This window comes from Nannobrachium achirus (genome assembly GCF_963921795.1).
Source record: "Nannobrachium achirus genome assembly, chromosome: 15".
NCBI lineage: Eukaryota > Metazoa > Chordata > Actinopteri > Myctophiformes > Myctophidae > Nannobrachium > Nannobrachium achirus.
The window spans coordinates 5,054,390-5,072,662 of record NC_137822.1 but is presented as its reverse complement, the minus strand read 5'-3'; positions in this window follow the sequence as shown (position 1 = coordinate 5,072,662).

Here is an 18,273-nt window from a genome sequence, read left to right as displayed (position 1 = left end):
CCAGTTTAACATTCACCAGGTTAGCATTCACCAGCGTCGGCAGGTTAGCATTTCACCAGGTTAGCATCCACCAGCGTTAGTTTTACTGAGGTTAGGGTGAAAGGTTAGATTTAGGTGTATCTCCGTCCCCTAGACTTTCGTCACCTCCGCGTAGCCAATCACAAGCTTCGGTCTGCCTTAACCCAGTTGCCTTTTTGATACACTCGGTCTGAACAACCTGCAAAAAACGCTCTCCCGTTTCTATTTAGCTTGAAATAGCCAACGATGATGTCACTGGTAGACGGGTCTCTGAACTGTCCACTGCAGACCGCCAATGAAACACAGAGGCTGCTACAGGCAGCTGCACATCCTGACCTATACCATAACAGTTGGTAAATAAATACCATTCTTCAGGGATAGATGCTCAAATGTATGTCCGACAAATGCCAGAGCCTATACTTTGTCATTGTTCTCTCAGATGTCTGTGTTTAATATAAAGAAAGAAAGAAAGCTTGTGCAGCTCTTTACTCCTAAATGTGCCTTTAATACGCAAGTAAAATACTTTTCATACTGCTTTGTGTTGTGTTATTGACTTCACACACATGCTTTTACACTAAATGATGGTGGTGCTTGTCAAATAGTTTCAGCACTGTTTTTAACCACTTAAACACTACCTTCTTCATTGACAGGAGGGGCACGTACCTTTTTGGCGAAGCCCGAACTGGCGAACAGGGGAAATGTCCCCTACCGTAGCGATCTGGCGGGAAAAAAAGGGAAAAAAAAAACCTTCTGCATATTTTTCGTCTTTTTCGTTTAATCCTTCTGGACAGGGCGTTTATCGTGCGCTTGCCCAGGCCTTACGGCCTGGGCATAAATATAACGATTGCATTCACCACGGCTTCGTACCTGCGGCGCTCGGGGGAGAAGAGCAGGACCAAGGTCCGCTGGCCTTCGCGCCGCTTGCAGTGTCGTGGACAACCGAGCGGCTCCGCCTGGAGCTGCGGCGTCATTTACAATAACGCCACGGGCAACAGGCGAGACCAATGCGCAAGCACTCAATAACTACGAAAAATGCCTTAAAACAGAGCCATGTTTAAGACAATAAAACGATGACCGTTTTTTCGCCAGATCGCTACGGTAGGGGACATTTCCCCTGTTCGCCAGTTCGGGCTTCGCCAGATCGGGACTTTCCCGACAGGAGTACCCCAAATACATGTTCACTTGGGTTCATTTGAGAACCGGTGGCTTATACTGTAGTAGGCTACTGTATGTTTCTGCCTGCTTGTAAATGGCAGATTTGATGATAAAAGGCGCTGTGATGCAACGCGTTCTGGCCTTATGTAGATTTTCTATTTTCAGTGATTGTTCACCCTCGTAACACAGAACACAATGGTAACACAAGGGGTTTATGTAGTTAATTCAGCTTTGTTGAATATGGCCAAAATGATGGTTTGTTGTCACTATGCAACAAAGTTCCGCTTGATGCCAGAAACACGTTTGTTTAAAGGCCATGACAACAAAGTAAACACAAGTGACTGGCGGTTGGCCAGTCATATATTATGTCAAAGACCAGTGGTTCACAAAAACAATCATGTCAAGGACTAAATGTTTGTCCACAGACACCCATCTGAAAAGCTGTTATGCCAGGTAGCATCACAAAAGAAGAAAACAGGGTTGAGGTTAACTGATCGCGATGCTATATTAACTGATTTGATGGGGACCCCCTCAAGGACTACTGTCATAGATGACATACCCTACATCACAGACTTGTCACGTGATCCGGCCTGTTATTAGACCCTTCTTGTTGAGAAGCATTTCAAGTGTGTGTGACACACAGAGTGGCTTCAGGTTTAATCCCAGTGAGATTAAAATCTCTTTACAAGTGAGAGAGTTGTAGGAAGATGCAACAGTAAACAGTTAGAACACAACGGATAACGATCATCATAGCATAGATACTGCCTGGTTGCTTCGGGGGGGGGGGGGGGGGGGGGGGGCATTCATGTTTATGGGTCATGTTTTATCCCTGTATTTAGAGCTTGTAGATCAGCTGTTTTTCAATAGCTGAAATGTAAAGAAATTGCTTAAACTAAAGGATTAGTTTACCCCCAAATCACCCCCCTATCGATTACGCACCTCATGGAGACATGAATTAATTTTATGGGTCATGTTTTATCCCTGTATTTAGAGCTTGTAGATCAGCTGTTTTTCAATAGCTGAAATGTAAAGAAATTGCTTAAACTAAAGGATTAGTTTACCCCCAAATCACCCCCCTATCGATTATGCACCTCATGGAGACATGAATTAATGGATATTGTTTTTGTTGCATTCCTAAGCCAATAATAGGCCATAATTGGCAAGAAATTGGCCCATACTTTCTCCCTTCACAGGTGCTACCAATGATACTGATGAAGGCTCTGTTCCATTTAGTGTAGCACAGTAATTCTCAAACTTTTGAATTTCAAGGACCCCCATAACTCTGAGAGTGTACACATGGAACCAAACGTGGACTCCGTAAGGGTGTACAAATGGATCCATTTGGATCTATTTGTACACTCTCAGAGTTAGACACCCATAAGCGGGCATTTGGAACAGCCTCAAGGAACCATGAGGGTCCCTGGACCCCACTTTGAGACCAAGTGGCTTGGCAGAGTGTTTCCAATGAGCCAACATGCACAATATCAGCACCCTGACTCTGTTTGACCAGAATGGAATAATCAGTATCATTGGTAACACCTGTGAAGGAAGTAAGGAAGGGGCCCAATGTATTGGCTGCTGTAGTGTTGTTGTATAGAGCCTATTTGATTACAACCAGTCATTCCATTAGGATACATTAGGGTCTTTAAATTATTGGCTCAGAAATGCAACCAAAACAAAGAAATATCCAGCAGTTCAAGTCTGCATGGGGTGAGTAATCGATAGAAAAGAATGTTATTTTGGGGGACAACTACTCCTTTAATACAGTATGTTTTGTAATAGTAATAATCTGAATTAAATGGTCAAAGTTGTCAAATATTTGTTGTAAAAAACATATACTGTAATACCAGTAAGACTCCCTAAATCGGGAGATAAACAACCGTCAGGTCACATACACAAACTTTGGAAGGCAATGGTAGCCAATCAGGAGGGAATATGGGAAATGGGACAGATCCATGTTGATGACATGACTGTAGAGATACTGCACTTTCCGTGATTTTAGGGCAAAATCTGTAGGAGCAGTGTCCAAAAATGTGTTTTAAAAAAAATCGTCCAGATGGTGGCGCTAGATGGGACAGATGCATTTTGATGACATGACTGTAGAGATACTGTGTACCGCTTTGCGTGATTTTAGGGCAAAATCTGAAGGAGCACTGTCCAAAAATGTGTCTTGCAAGAATCGGCCTCATGGTGGCGCTAGAAGAGGGCCATGTGAGATAGGGTGGGGGTTGTGGTTTGGCAGTCAAGGGGTGTGTGTGCAAAGTTTGGCATGGATCGGGGCAACGGTGGCGGAGATATGAGTAGGGGAAAAGTGTTACGTGTCACTTGACGGAGGGACGGACTGATCTGACTGATTGACTGACAGCCGGTCACAACAATGTTGGCCATTGAGATGTAGAGTCAAAGTATAAGTGATAAAGCAAAATGGAAATGCACAGATAAAGTAAAAAGTATAGGCCTACCTCAAAACTGTACTTGAGTAAAGGTATTAGCTGCATGCCAGTGTAAGATCTTGTGAGATGAGGCGGTCAGTGTGCTTGAAGCTGTCATAACATACAGGATGAAATCAGGAATGTATGGCACTTCCACCTGAATCCATGTTAACACCATCAAACTATGCGTGCCTATCAGCTATTGGTGCACTGACTACACAAACAAAATATAGGGCCTCATTTCCGGCCGCTGAACAAACGCAGTGAGAACGGAGCGCACTGCGGAGTCAGTGCATATCTGTTTCAAATGTTTTTTTATTTGAGCATGTCAATTACATGTCAGAAATATACAAAAGTACGGTATACCCAAAAATTGTGTACATGCAACAATGCATGCTCTTTTTTCTCTTTTTTTTCCACACACAAAATCAAAAAACAAATGTTATACATATGAGTCAGTGAGTCATCTCCACCAGGTCCGGGTCCAGGTTTACCCAGGACTGTTAGGACTGTTAGTGGTGTTGCAGGGACGTGCAGAGAATGTTAGAGAGGCAGGGGCTGAAATTAATTACAGGGCCTTTTGGTGAAAATATCGAAAATAGCTGACCTCCAATCTCACAACGTGTCGCAGCGCCACACTGAACACACACGCTGAACTAAGCATAATCAAGAGAGATGTGGCGTAACGGCATGGATTTCTACACAGAGAGGGCAATTCTTTCAACATAAGATGCTGCGGTCAAGTTCAGAAGAGTTTGGACAAGGCAATTCTCTTGAATGCTGCCTTCAGGTATGGCATGGAAAGAGGGCATTTGCATTTCTTTCACTATAGTAAAAACTGCATTCATGGTCTGGACAGGGCACCTTTTACCAGTGGTGCAATGGTGATTCAATGTTTGGGGGGGGGTCGCGAACTTCGCTCAACACCTACTATACAGGGCTATTGATATGAATATAGGCTTGTTTCTTTGTTAAAACAGTTGTTGAGGTGTGAACTTGGGGGGGTGCGAGACCCCGGCTCAGAAAAGATATGGGTCGTCAGGGGCGCGCGACCCAAGACTACTGCAACACTGCCTTTTACAGACGGATAAAAGGGCAGGGGCTCAAGCCCCCTTTGATTGTCTATATGTGCACGTGCCTGGTGTTGTGGCCTTGTGGGACCCCCAGTTTGGGAACGAACGACTGCCCTAAAGGCACAATATGACATTTCGGCCGTCATTTGGGGTCTCACCCTACCCTCACCCTAATCCTAGTGTTCAGTCACATAACCTATTGTTCTTGTTATGCATATTTCCCCCAACTCTGAAAATGTTTTGAGCAGTGCTCCTGGAAGGAGCTAAGCTCCAACATCTGGCTTTGTCCGGGATGAGAAGCATGGACTACATCTGGCCTACATCTTGGCACAAAGTGCGCCCAGTCGCCCTGGGTCACATTGGCCAAGCTTCGCGGTACCGATACGCTTAATGAAATGAAAACTCATAAATACCACCGCTCACTTCACACTAGATGTGAATAGTTTTTCTTCCTGCTCAACCAAAGGCCAAGTACCACTGCCCATAAAATGATGAAATTCCAAGCCTGGTTGTGAGTCTCTTTTTATTTCTAATCAATTCAAATCCATTACTCCAATTAACGGTTGCCCCCTGGCCCTGAACTGTCTGTGCTATCATTAGCGAACAACAGCATATGGCCTGAATTCAATCCGGCCTCCAGTCTGGACAATCTGTGCAGACTACAGTAAAGTGCTCACTGCTCAATGCATCTCAATTATAGAGGCTGTTTGGGGGCCTTTTAGTACCAGTATAATGTAACTGTACCTCCCCCATAACACACCCTCAAACACCCTTCTGTCATACTTCAAAACATCAATTGTTCATGAAACATACAGGCCCTCAGTTGTGGAACTATCTTATTTCTTCTTCAATATGTAGCCTGAAATGATTTAGTTCTAATTCACTTATTTATTCGTGTTAAATAAGCCAAACCAAATACTTGACATGAATAATGTTGCTAAAACTAAGATATCTGAGAGGTAATATACATTTTATATGCACAGATTTAAATACATTTTCCCATAAGGCGACTTCCGGCTAAGGTACCGGCCGACCGCCAGTACAGTACAGTGGAGTACAGTAGAGGCGCGCTGTGACGTCATCGTATCCTGTTTTAGCTTTTTTTGTCATAACAGCTTCAAATAAAATAGTTGATCTGCTTTCAGTCTCAACGCGTCTCTTGGCGACACGTTGAGAGCTTGTAGATCCACTATTTTTGCTATTTTAGAAATGGAGGTTATGGTAACTTATTTTTTGCCACTCCCCATGTCCTTCTGAAATGACAGCTGGGAAATGAACTATTTGTTAAATATTAGTGTTACGCGGTGCAGCAGAACAATGGGCTCTGATGTGTGATCTTCCAGCAGGCAGAATGCAGGTAGCAGGATGTGGGATTTGCGTTGAACGTCCTCTACTGTGTCACCAGAGGCGTCATTTGGGTATGGCAAGGTTTGGAAGCTGCTGCCATACCTTCATTACCTTGGCTATAGGGGGAAAAAAAATGTACTTCTTAAAATAAATTCATCATGCCTGTTGCTAAGGTATGGCTAACCTCGCCTCACCAGGCTTTCCTGAGAGAAAGCCTGGTATTCGTTTACTAAACAGGTCGTCTGATCCGGTCTAGACCGGATGATATCTTACGTCATTTTGTATTCAAAATGGACTACACTTTGGCCTGAACTACCGACTGGAATCAGTTTTATCCCAGTTAGCGCATGCGCAAAACCAGGTTAAAACTGATTCCAGTTGGTAGTTCCGGCCAAATTGTAGTCGTAGGACGTCATCCGCTCCCGACCGGATCAAAAGCCCGAAATTGGAAGCGATCCCAGGCTAAGGTATGGCAACATGACTGGTGTCTTGCACGCGCGCAAAGGCGCGCGTGCAAGACACCAGTCATGTTGCGCGCGTGCAAGACACCAGTCATGTTGCCATACCGTAGCTTTTGCTGAACCAACGCCACAGTGTGTCACTTCCTCTGGGAGTCGGTGCAGTGCAGCACCGGTCACAGTGACCTGTGTGACACAACGGTATAGTTGTGTGTGACCTCACGTCACTCAAGGCTTTCCACCCTCATGCAGCCATGTCGTCCTGTCAGGAAGTTCATCATCAACAGTCCTTACAGAACTGTCTTTTACAGCCTTCTCCGGAAACACAGGCATTTTGTTTGAGGCCCAGCCTATAACCTCGTCACCATGGCTTGGCTTTCCACCGCGTGCAAAATACAGAATTAAACCCGATTTAAACTTTGTGTTGTACGGTGGTAGGCCACACGCTGTGAGCTTGTAGGTCAGCTGTTTTTGACACACAACACCGCCGTACAACCAAGTACAGATCAGGCTGCAGTCTCTTATTTCTTGAGCAACGATTTTCAAACGCTTCCACCAACGTTGTAGACAAAGTGTTGGTCAAATCATCGGTACATCGCCGATGTACAAAAACCTGTCTCGGCATTGGACCCAAAAAGGCTGCCCCGAAGAGAATACCTTAGAAAAGGTCAAATGTCAAGGTCAAAACCTAGCTGTGACGTATCGGGTGGAAACATTATATATGTCCAAAATACGATACCTTTCAACAAATGGAAAAAAGAACCTGTGTTCCACTTTCAACATGGCAAACCTTATTTTGGGGGTCCCCAGATAAACTGATAGCTAGGACCTAAATGGACCCGTGGTCTAATACATATCAAACTGGAGTTTTGAACCTTTTTCATATCAAGGTCACTTATTTATTCGCCATTTGAGCCATGTAAAATGAAACCAAATGGACTGTGTACACTCAATAGTTAAAGAGAGTCGAAGAAGAGTCCATTTGGTTACCAACTCTCCACCATTTAGCATGGGGACCACCTGAAACTACCCTCAAGGACCACCGGTTGAGAACCACCTTGCACTAGAACATTCCCTGAAAGTTCACTTTTCCCTCGTCTTATAGTTGTGCTTCATGTTGGAGTCCCACTCAGCCGACACACTCAGTCAGCTGCGGGGCGAAGGTGTGTGAGTCATTGCTCTGTGCGGTAGCAGCAGTGGAGAGACGGTGTGTTGTTGAGCAGCCTTTCAGTTTCTCTAGAAATAGACCAATGTTGGTGTGTGAACGTCATGAGCAGGGGTGTCGCACCAAATTCTGGGCCAAAATTTGAGTTACTAATGTATGCTTAAAAAAATACATATATTCACACACATTTTCACAACTTTTCAAAAATAGCAGATCTATAAGCTCGCAGCGCGGCACTCGGTGCCGCGCTGTGAGCTTGTATATCTGCTAAAGTATAAAACAATTAAAGGCCCCTCCACCCTACAGGCCCTAGTAACTCAGTTCCACCCCTCCCCCCCCCCCCTTGTGACGCCCCTGGTCATGATGAGCACTGATGTCACTGCAATGCAGTGCAACGTGCAGTGAGTGTCAGGCCAGTGCTATCTCCATGGTCTGCCCATTGCAGTTCTTCCTTAGATCAGTGATACTCAAACTTTTTTCATTTCAAGGACCCCTCGCCGACCCCCAACAGTGTGATATGCATCAAGACACAGGAGGACCCCTATTTAATGCCAGGCTTGTTTAATGTACACTCTCCAACCTGGGGAGGGGTTCCAATTACACCAGAAGTGTATACATTAGCCAAGTGGTTCTCAAGTTTTGTCATGTCATGGACACCCAAATTGATTATGTATTTGGCCGTGGACCCCCTCCCCATTTTGTACCGGGGATCCCCAAAGGGGAAGATGCTGTGCGCTTGTAGATCGGCTAATTTTGTAGGGGGAGGGGAAGGGGGGGCGCAGAACAAAGTACAGAGCCAAAGGTCAAGCTTACATTGAGTTTAATGTCTAAAAAGCTACTTATCAAATCTCTCTAAAAGAAAATCACACCCAATGTGAAGTGAGCGGTGGTCGTGCTTGCATAACGTCTTCAATTGGTAATTGGTGATGTAATACAGGCTATACACACGTGACACACACACACATTGCTATGGCAAAACGCTGAGGAAAAAGACTAGGATAGTCTAGGATGTAATTGGTGATGTAATATGGCTACACACACACACACACACACACACACATATTGCTATGGCAAAACGCTGAGGAAAACACATTGCTATGGCAAAACGCTGAGGAAAGGTGGCTACAGAGAGTGGCTACAGATAATTGGTGATGTAATGTGATGTAATATGGCTACACACACACATATTGCTATGGCAAAACGCTGAGGAAAACACATTGCTAAAACGCTGAGGAAAGGTGGCTACAGATAGTGGCTACAGATAATTGGTGATGTAATGTGATGTAATATGGCTACGCACACACACATATTGCCATGACAAAACGCTGAGGAAAAGTGGCTACAGACACACGCACAGCCACTAGGAGCCACCGCTCAAAAAAGTTGAATCACAATTGTAAATAGTATAGTGTGCAGGGGTCCCTGCTTCATCTCTCTCTGTTCAGCCAAGGGGTCCTTCCTTGACCAGTAAAGTGGTTAAAAAGTTTGACCACTGTGGTAAGGTGTGGGTTTTGACTGACCCTGGCTCCAGTAAGTGTCACAGAGCTTTAAGCCCTGCCCTTTGTTGATTTGACACGGCTAGGTGACAGCGTTTAGCGGGGCGGAACGAGGGCACTTTCCTTTTGACATTTTGGAGCACTACAAACATCAGTGCCTATCTGCTCTACACGCTGCTGCTGCTGCTGCTGCTGCTGCAACCGTCAATATTGACGCCGGTCGTTAATGTTTACTGTAATTACAGTAATTTCATCACTCCCATGCTCTGGCTGTCAAGTCTAAATGCAGGCGGGGCCTGTGTGTGTGTGTGTGTGTGTGTGTGTGTGTGTGTGTGTGTGTGTGTGTGTGTGTTGAAGCTCACAACAAACACTCTAGCCTATTGGACAAAGGATATTGGCCACTGTGCTTGTATCACTACAGGCAACAAGGGAGGGGAGGGATTCGAGGGGTGGGGTGCTAGCGGTTGTGTGTGTGTGTGTGTGTGTGTGTGTGTGTGTGTGTGTGTGTGTGTGTGTGTGTGTGAGTGTGAGTGCGCGCGTGTGTGTGTGCGCGCGTGCGTGTGTGTGTCTTTCGTCAGACACCAACCATGCTTGAGTAAAGATGAAAAGTAAAACCACTCTTTCGCGTACAACTTATTCAAAATGTTACTTGAGAATAAAATGAAAGAATAAATACGAATTAAATAGCAAACCACCTACTAAATAAACAGTACACATGTAGTCATATCCTACGTGTTCATTTAAAGGTGCAGTTAATCATATTTCTTTAAAATAAGTGTTAAATTGCTCTATTTTGCTAAAGTAAACATTTTGTTCAGTAACACGGTTTCACCGTCTCTCCAATTCTTTTATAAACTGTTTATGATACCAATTTCATCCAAGATGAAGTAAAATAACTATATCTATATCTATATATACGGTAGGCCTATATAGGATACAAGATAAACAAGTGAAACCACAAAAAATAATGGACACAATTTAATTTATAAATTGAAACAGTATTTTGATCTTTGTTGTCTAATGAAAACATTCATTAGTAGGCCTATAAGAATAACAACAAAGACTGGGTCCATCGACGAAGGATCCCGTCAAGGGAGGCTCTTCAAGCACTCTTATGAAAAAACTGGGTCCATTTGGTTACAGAGAATGTATACAAATGAATACAGTAACTGTGAGGGTTTTAGTGTGTAGATGTTAGACCTTTAGCCCATGTGGTCTCAAACACTGAGTGGACCTGTGACCCACCGATCTAAAGTAACTAAGTACATTTACTCAAACACTCTACTCTAGTACAATTCGGAGGTATACTTTAAATTTGCTTGAGCATCTTAAAGTTTTATTAATGCACAGAATAATACAATTGTTAAAGGAGTAGTTCACCCCCAAAATGACTTTTTTTTTTCTATTGATTACTCATGCCATGGAGACTTGAGTTCAATCATACTTTTTGGTTTTTGTCGCATTCCTAAGACAATAATTAGATTTGAGTACATTTACCCCCATTGATTCCGGATGGTGGTAAAGTTGGGCTGGTGGTAAAGTTAGGCTATAGTAATCAAATTATTGTCTTAGGAATGCAATAAATACAACAAAATATAATTGAACTCAAGTCTCCATGGCATGAGAAATCAATAGAAAAAAAGTCATTTTGGGGGTGAACTATTACTCCTTTAAATTGGCCATTCTGCATAATGGGTATTTTTGGGGGGTATACTGTGATTATATTTTGATGCCTATACAGAGTATTTTTTTTTCCTGAAGTAAAACAAAATAGGCAGTAGAAGTCATTTCTTCCCCCCACAGACTCACAGGCAGATCACATGAGCACGGTGCATCTTGACGGTGCACGTCTCTTCACACGGCGCGGTGAGCTGCAAGCGTGATTACCTTTCTTGGGCTTTCAGAATGTGGTGTGTAAGTGTGGCTGGCTGCCGCTACACCTTGTGAGAATTTGAGCGACCTCCCCTGTATAGTCAAACATCTACCTGCTAGTCCTGCAAAGGGTCATCAATACACTACCGTACACAGACAAATGTGTCTGTGGCAAAGACTAGGCCTTGTTTGTGGCCAATGTTTGATTTTCTGTTTTACACACCATTATGTTCTCATTTTGAACATAACATAAGACCCAATTACTGAACGTCAAGTCTCCATGCAGGTTTTCTTCATATGACACTTATTTACTATGACTTATTTACTATGACACTATGGCACATTATGAGTCCATTAGTACTAGTGGTTCTCAAATGTTTTAATGTGCAAGGACCACCACTGTCAGAGTTACAGACTTGTTATGGTCATTCAGGGCTATCTTATGTGATTCTGGTAATATTATTGTCCTCCAAACCAAAAAAAATCAAACCTCGGTTCGAAGTGGAGCGGTGAATCTGTGTGTGTGTGTGTGTGTGTGTGTGTGTGTGTGTGTGTGTGTGTGTGTGTGTGTGTGTGTGTGTGTGTGTGTGTGTGTGTGTGTGTGTGTGTGTGTGTGTGTGTGTGTGTTTGTGCCTGCACAACAGCGCCCCTCCTTTAACTTGTGTGGCCACTCAAGGTATTGCCAGGCTACAGACATACCCAGCCAGCCAGCCAGCCAGCCAGCCAGCCAGCCACATAGCCAGCCAGCCAGCCACAGACATACCTGTCTTGGGAGCGCTTTCACCGCTCCAAAAACGAAAACAAGCCAACATGGACCTGTTGGCTAGCCTGTTACTATCACCGTGGTCTAGCTCTGTCTGCTCTCATCTGCTCTGGGGTTGTCAACTAACAATAGTATCAAAATTCAGTGTAGCCTAATAACACAGCCATTTCATCCTACAGCTCCAAGGCCTGATTCATACATATAGTTGCATGCAGGTGTTGTCGGACACCAAGATCTGTGGATCTGCAGTCTGCTATATGCCTACTTCCCACCCACACACAACACAACTAAGTTTATCTCAGACTGCTTTCACGCTAGCTGTGACAAAGGCACAGGCTACCAGTGATTTTCAATGGAAGCCACCAACATAAAGTGAGTTGGCTCCTTTTTTTTTTTTTTTTTCAGTGTTCCAATTATGCATCATTATGTTTTTTCCCCCTCCACCTTTTACTCTCCTTATCTCTCACCACATAGTTCCTGCATAGCGGACATAACAAAGCCTTGGGTGCTGCAGAGTCTGTCGTTCTAATCCATCGAGGTGCATCTTGCTTTGTTGGAGTTTCTACCAATACAGTTGGCCCGTGTTTGGGGGAGGGGAGCCGGGCAGGCAGGGTGATATTTATCACCTCTACAGGCGGGGATGGCACCTGTCAGCGAGGAGCATTGGGCGGGGGGAACAGGATGAAGGCTCCACGTCCTCCCGGTGGGGGCTCCTCGCTGGCAGGCACTTCCCCTCCCCTACTGCAGGGGTTTTCAACTGGTGGTCCGTGCGTGGACCACTGGTGGTCCGTGGAGGTGCATGCGGGCCCTGATCATGCATTCAGCAATATAGGAAGATTAATTGATTTATTTTCATTATTCTTTTATTTTGGAGAAACTTAGTAACAAAAGGAGATGAGCTCATTGCCATGTCCACAGACTCGAGAGTCCAGAGTCACATGAAGCACGGGCTTGTGAAGTTCTGGATGAGTTGTCAAGCAGAATTCCCAGAGTTTACAGTAAAAGCTTATACCTTTCATATCTACAGTGTACCGGTATCTCTGTGACAGTAGTAATTTCATGCTGGCATATACCTGAAGGATATGTTCAAGACAAGGTTTGAACCGGAAAATGGACCACATAGACCACCCATTAATTTTTTTTTTTTTTTTGGGGGGGGCTTTTTATGCCTTTATTGATAGGACAGTAGACTGACAGGAAATGGGGAGAGAGATGGGGAATGACATGTGGCAAAGGTCGTCCGGATCGGGAATTGAACCGGCGACGCCAGCAGGCATCTTAGCCTAGTATGTGGTATGCGCCTTGACCACCAGGCCAGCGGGCGCCCCCACCACCCATTAATCACGTCATGGTCCACTAGTGTTCCATGGACCACAAGTTGAGAAACAGTTCACTCAATGACCTGGTGACCTAAGTTGTAGCTGATAGCAGTTGTTGCTGGGAAGGAGGAGGAGAACTTCCACAGAAAAGGCTGTTAGAGTCTCAATTGTTAGCCACAGTCAGGGGTGTCACTCCAAGTTCTGGGCCCTGGGTACAAGGATTCACTGTGGGCCCCCCATGAACGTTAGCTATTGAAAAATAGCAGATATACAAGCTCACAGCGCGGCACTCGGTGCCGCGCTGCGAGCTTGTAGATCTGCTATTTTTGAAAAATTGTGAAAAATGTGTGCAAGAAACCTATATTTCCATGTCAGTGGCGCTCAAACTTTTTCACGTCAAGGACCCCCGAGATGATATGTATTTGGTCACGTACCCCCATCTCAAAGTATTTCGTTCCAGGGACCCCCCATAGTAGCAAAATTTGAGTTACAAATGTTCGCTTAAAAATGCATATATTCAAAGATTTGCACACATTTTCACTGCTTTTCAAAAATAGCAGATCTACAAGCTCACAGCGCGGCACTCGGTGCCGCGCTGTGAGCTTGTATATCTGCTATTTTTCAATAGCTAAAGTTACTAGGGCCCCTCCACCTTGGGCCCTATAGTAACTCAGTCTCACTTTCCTACCCCTTGTGACGCCCCTGGCCACAGTTATCATTATTAGGTAATGTGAGGGTGTGTCTGCTCACTCATACTTAAGTTACAAACAGTATATCAGGCTGGATTAAGAAATTCTCCAAAAATACTCACTCAAAAATGCTCTGCTCACTAGTGTAATATTAGTGTCATTATTTAAGAACATGTGTCCATGAGCAATTGGAGGGAAATTGGTCTTATAAAGGGTTATGTGTATTTGTGTTTTTATAACTATAGTCATACCTGGTTGTAAGCTGACTATAATGCATTTAGCAGCAGGAGCAGTTTTGCAGTCGCTGAATCGCACTGTTGTGAAGAAAAAAGAGTTGAGCCGGAAGGCAAAGCTCTCTGTCTTTCGAGCAATCTTCGTTCCCACTCTCACCTATGGTCATGAAGTGTGGGTCATGACCGAAAGTATAAGGTCTCGGGTACAAGCGGCCGAAATGAGTTTTTTCAGAAGGGTGGCTGGTATCTCCCTTAGAGATAGGGTGAGAAGTTCAATCACCCGAGAGAGACTTGGAGTAGAACCGCTGCTCCTTCACTTGGAAAGGAGCCAGCTTAGGTGGTTCGGGCATCTAGTACGGATGCCCCCCGAGCGCCTTCCTAGGAAGGTCCTCGATGCACGTCCCACTGGGAGGAGACCCCGTGGCAGACCAAAGACCAGATGGAAGGATTATATCTCCAGACTGGCCTGGGAACGTCTCGGTATACTCCCAGAGGGAGTGGAGGAAGTTGCGCAGGATAAGGAAATCTGGAAGTCTCAGTTGGAACTGTTACCCCCGCGACCCGATTCCGGATAAGCGGTTGAAGATGGATGGATGGATGGATGGATGGATGGATGCATAGCAACTGTTACCGTGCTGGGTTCACACAGTCAGTTGAAAACCCCTGCCCTACTGTACAAACAAGCACAGCGCGTCATGAGCTGTCCCATCTGTCCTATACTGTACCAGGCCCTCCAGGTGACCTTGACTCCTGTGCCATTTTAATAATTGGAATAGTATCTCATGTTATTTGAGTGAAATAGAAATAAACTAATAAAGCTTTCCTTTTTATTTACATACACACAAAAAGTGGTTTCAATGCAAAACAAATGCTTGCAATGAATTCAGAATCATGAAGAAAACCTAGTTTGACCCATCATAAGCTATGAGGTCAGATTTTTGTTTCTTCTTTTTCTTTTTTCTTCCTGTTTAAGGTTTCAGGCAGCCCAACTTTCAGCACAGTCACATATGTTCCCCCCTAGGGGAGATTTTATTTTTGGAGCGGTGAAAGCGCTCCCAATAGACAGGTATGTCCGTGGGTATGTCCGTGGGTGGGTGGGTGGGTGGCTGGCTGGCCGTGTCCGTAGCCTGGCAATACCTTGAGTGGCCACACACAACACACTAGTTAAAGGAGGGGCGCTGTTTTGTGCAGGCCAGGCACACTCACCACTCACTCACAGGCACAGTTTACAGTTTACAGTTTAGGCATTTAGCAAGCTGCTCAGATTCACCGCTCCACTTCGAACCGAGGTTTGATTTTTTATGTGATATTAGACTTTGACATAATTGTATCACTTGACTATAATTTATATATATGCTAATTGGGTTCCTGGATGAAAATGATTTGTCTATGATGAATAATGAAGGAGTAATGGTCTTTTAAGGAACTGGCGGTGGCCATTTTGAAAATTAGAATTTCTAGTGGTCAGATTTTGGTAAACTGGTTATTAAGTACACCTGATACTACAATAAACCACTGACCAACCTTTTGTTGCAATTTGTTTTGGGTCAAACCATATCTTCACCCGCTTATACTTCCTTCACAGGTGTTACCAATGACACTAATGAAGGCTCTGTCCATTCTGGTCAAACAGAGTCAGGGTGCTGATATTGTGCATGTTGGCTCACTGGAAACACCAGTGGGTCTCAAAGTGTGGTCCAGGTACGCTTATGGTTCCTTGAGGTGGTTCCAAAAGGCCCCTTTCGGGTGTGTAACTCTGGGAGTGTACAAATGGAACCAAATGGACCTGTAAGGGTCTGTTTTGGTTCCATTTGGTTCCATATTCAAACAAACTCTAGATGTGCAAGTTATACTAGTATTGTATTACCATACTCTAACATAAGCATGCATAACACATTCAGCTGAATGTGTTATCATTCAGCTTTAGACAGAGGCGTCAATTGGGTATGGCAAGCTATGGCAGCTGCCATACCTTTGCTACAGGGGGAAATGATAAAATGTACTTTTCGTCGTGCCTGTTGCTAAGGTATGGCAACATGACTGGTGTCTTGCACGCGCGCGAGGGCACGCGTGCAAGACACCAGTCATGTTGCCATACCTTAGCTTTTTCTGAACTGACGCCACTGGCTTTAGAACATTTATGTCTGTTCTTATTTTATTGAGTTTAAATGTGTTTTGATTCTCCCTGATGAAAGAGTGCCATACTGCTCCCCACACACCACTGAACAAGAAAATAGTTTCTGTACATATTCATAGTCATAGTCATTTCATGCTGTACACTGAAGCCCCATCACTTCTGCAAGTATGTGCAAGATTCTTTTTTTCTTCTCCTGCAGCTCGCTACAAGTGGGTCTAAATATTTTCACCTGCATCTGATCTGTGATGGTAACCCTCTTGCTTTGTGTTTGAGACGTCCTCCTCTCACCCAGTGAAGAGGTTTACGCACAAAGTGCACCATGCACATCAAACTGACTGTGCTGTTCTGAAGAGCTCAGCCACATGAATCAAATCTGATGAGGAAAACAACACTGTAGCCATTCATGTAGCGATGCCGCTCTTCTCTGAACATATGGTGGGTGTACTATAGGACAGGTTATTCAAAACAAGTAATTTAATCACTTTAAAAACCCTATAACATAGACCTACTGTGTTGACTGCAGCCCCTCAGGGATCTATACAAGGTCTCCTCCGGTTTTGGCTCTACACCAGAGGTCTTCAACAGGGGGTCCGGGACCCCTTAGGGGGTCCTCAGAGTTACTACAGGGGGTCCTCCAAATCTTTGAGTGATAGAAACCTTTTTTTCTCCTTTCATATTAACCACAAGTACAGAGTGAAAGGTCAAGTTTAGTATTGACGGTTCAAGTGGTTAAATATCTGAAAACACAAATTGACATGAATCCAAAATATACTGATGATTGTGCTGTCAAACGATGAAACTATATGGAATCTATGAAAAGGTTGTGGGCGTCCCTGCTTCATCTCTCTCTCAACTAAGGGGTCCTTGGCCTGAAAACATTGAAGACCCCTGCTATACACTATACTGTATCTCAGCCGAAAATAGCAGATCTACAACTTGTAGATGTCAGCTACTTTCGCTGAATGTTTGCCCCGAGAATAGGGACCCTGGGGTTCATGTGGTTAAACAAATATGCACAATATGTGGAAAATTGGCAGACAGACTGATAGACAGGCACAGACATACTGTAGACATAAACCTAAATACGAAAGAGAAGTTGTGTATCAGCAATGTTTTTTTTCTTTTTCTGTGGAGTGCTAGACCCAGAGTCCAGCACACACAAAAAGTAGGAATTGAAAAAAATCAAATCAACAGAGGACAAAGTAGGCCTACTCACATTTCCACCTATTCTATTGGCACACACCAACAAAGGAACGCTTACGCGTTCAGGCTATGAGCCTTCATCGGGGCATAAACCTCACAGACATAAACCTCTTTTAGACGGCTGCATGGCCTCGTACAAGAGCCAGGCAGTAAAAAGCGTCACCTTGAGCAGTGGTGAGGACAGTTGGGCCTACCTGTGAAAGTCACGGCGCCCTGTTGAAGTGAAAGGCCAGCCGTATGGTCACAACAAACCATGTTGATGACACATCAACTCACCTGGATGCACCGCAACCTTACACACACCTTTTCATCTGATATAGGGACACTATCTAAACCCGCTCACTTGTCCCTGCGATGGTCGCACACTCGTTCAACTCTCTAATCTTCTCAGCACACTTATAGACTCGCTTATCTAGGTTTCTTTGTTTGTTTTGCTTACGTTCATGTAGTTTTGTTTGCTTCGTTGTCTACTCTGTGATGTGTTACATATCTCTGCATGGTGATAGTAATCATGGTTATAGTGTTTGTTCAGTAACAAACACTATAACTCTCTCCAGCTCTTTAGTAAGCAGATAATTACATTTTATTTGAGGTTGGGATATACCAACTTCATCCAATCAGAAGAAATCATGCAGAATCCAGGATTAAGAAGTTGTAGGTGCCAATACTACAGAAGTGAAATTGGAAGGGTTGAAACAAAGAAAATGAGCAGACATGATTTGAACTGGGGCACTATAAAAAATGAAAGTGATACATTATCTGTGTGGGGTTCTCCCTCCCTGATTTGGATACAATTTGTATCCCGTCCTGAAAATTCTGTTTACTAAAGAGATGGGAGAGGCCCTTGTTACTGAGAAAACACTCTATAGCAGAAAATAGAGCTTAAACTTACTAAAACATTTTTTAACCAACA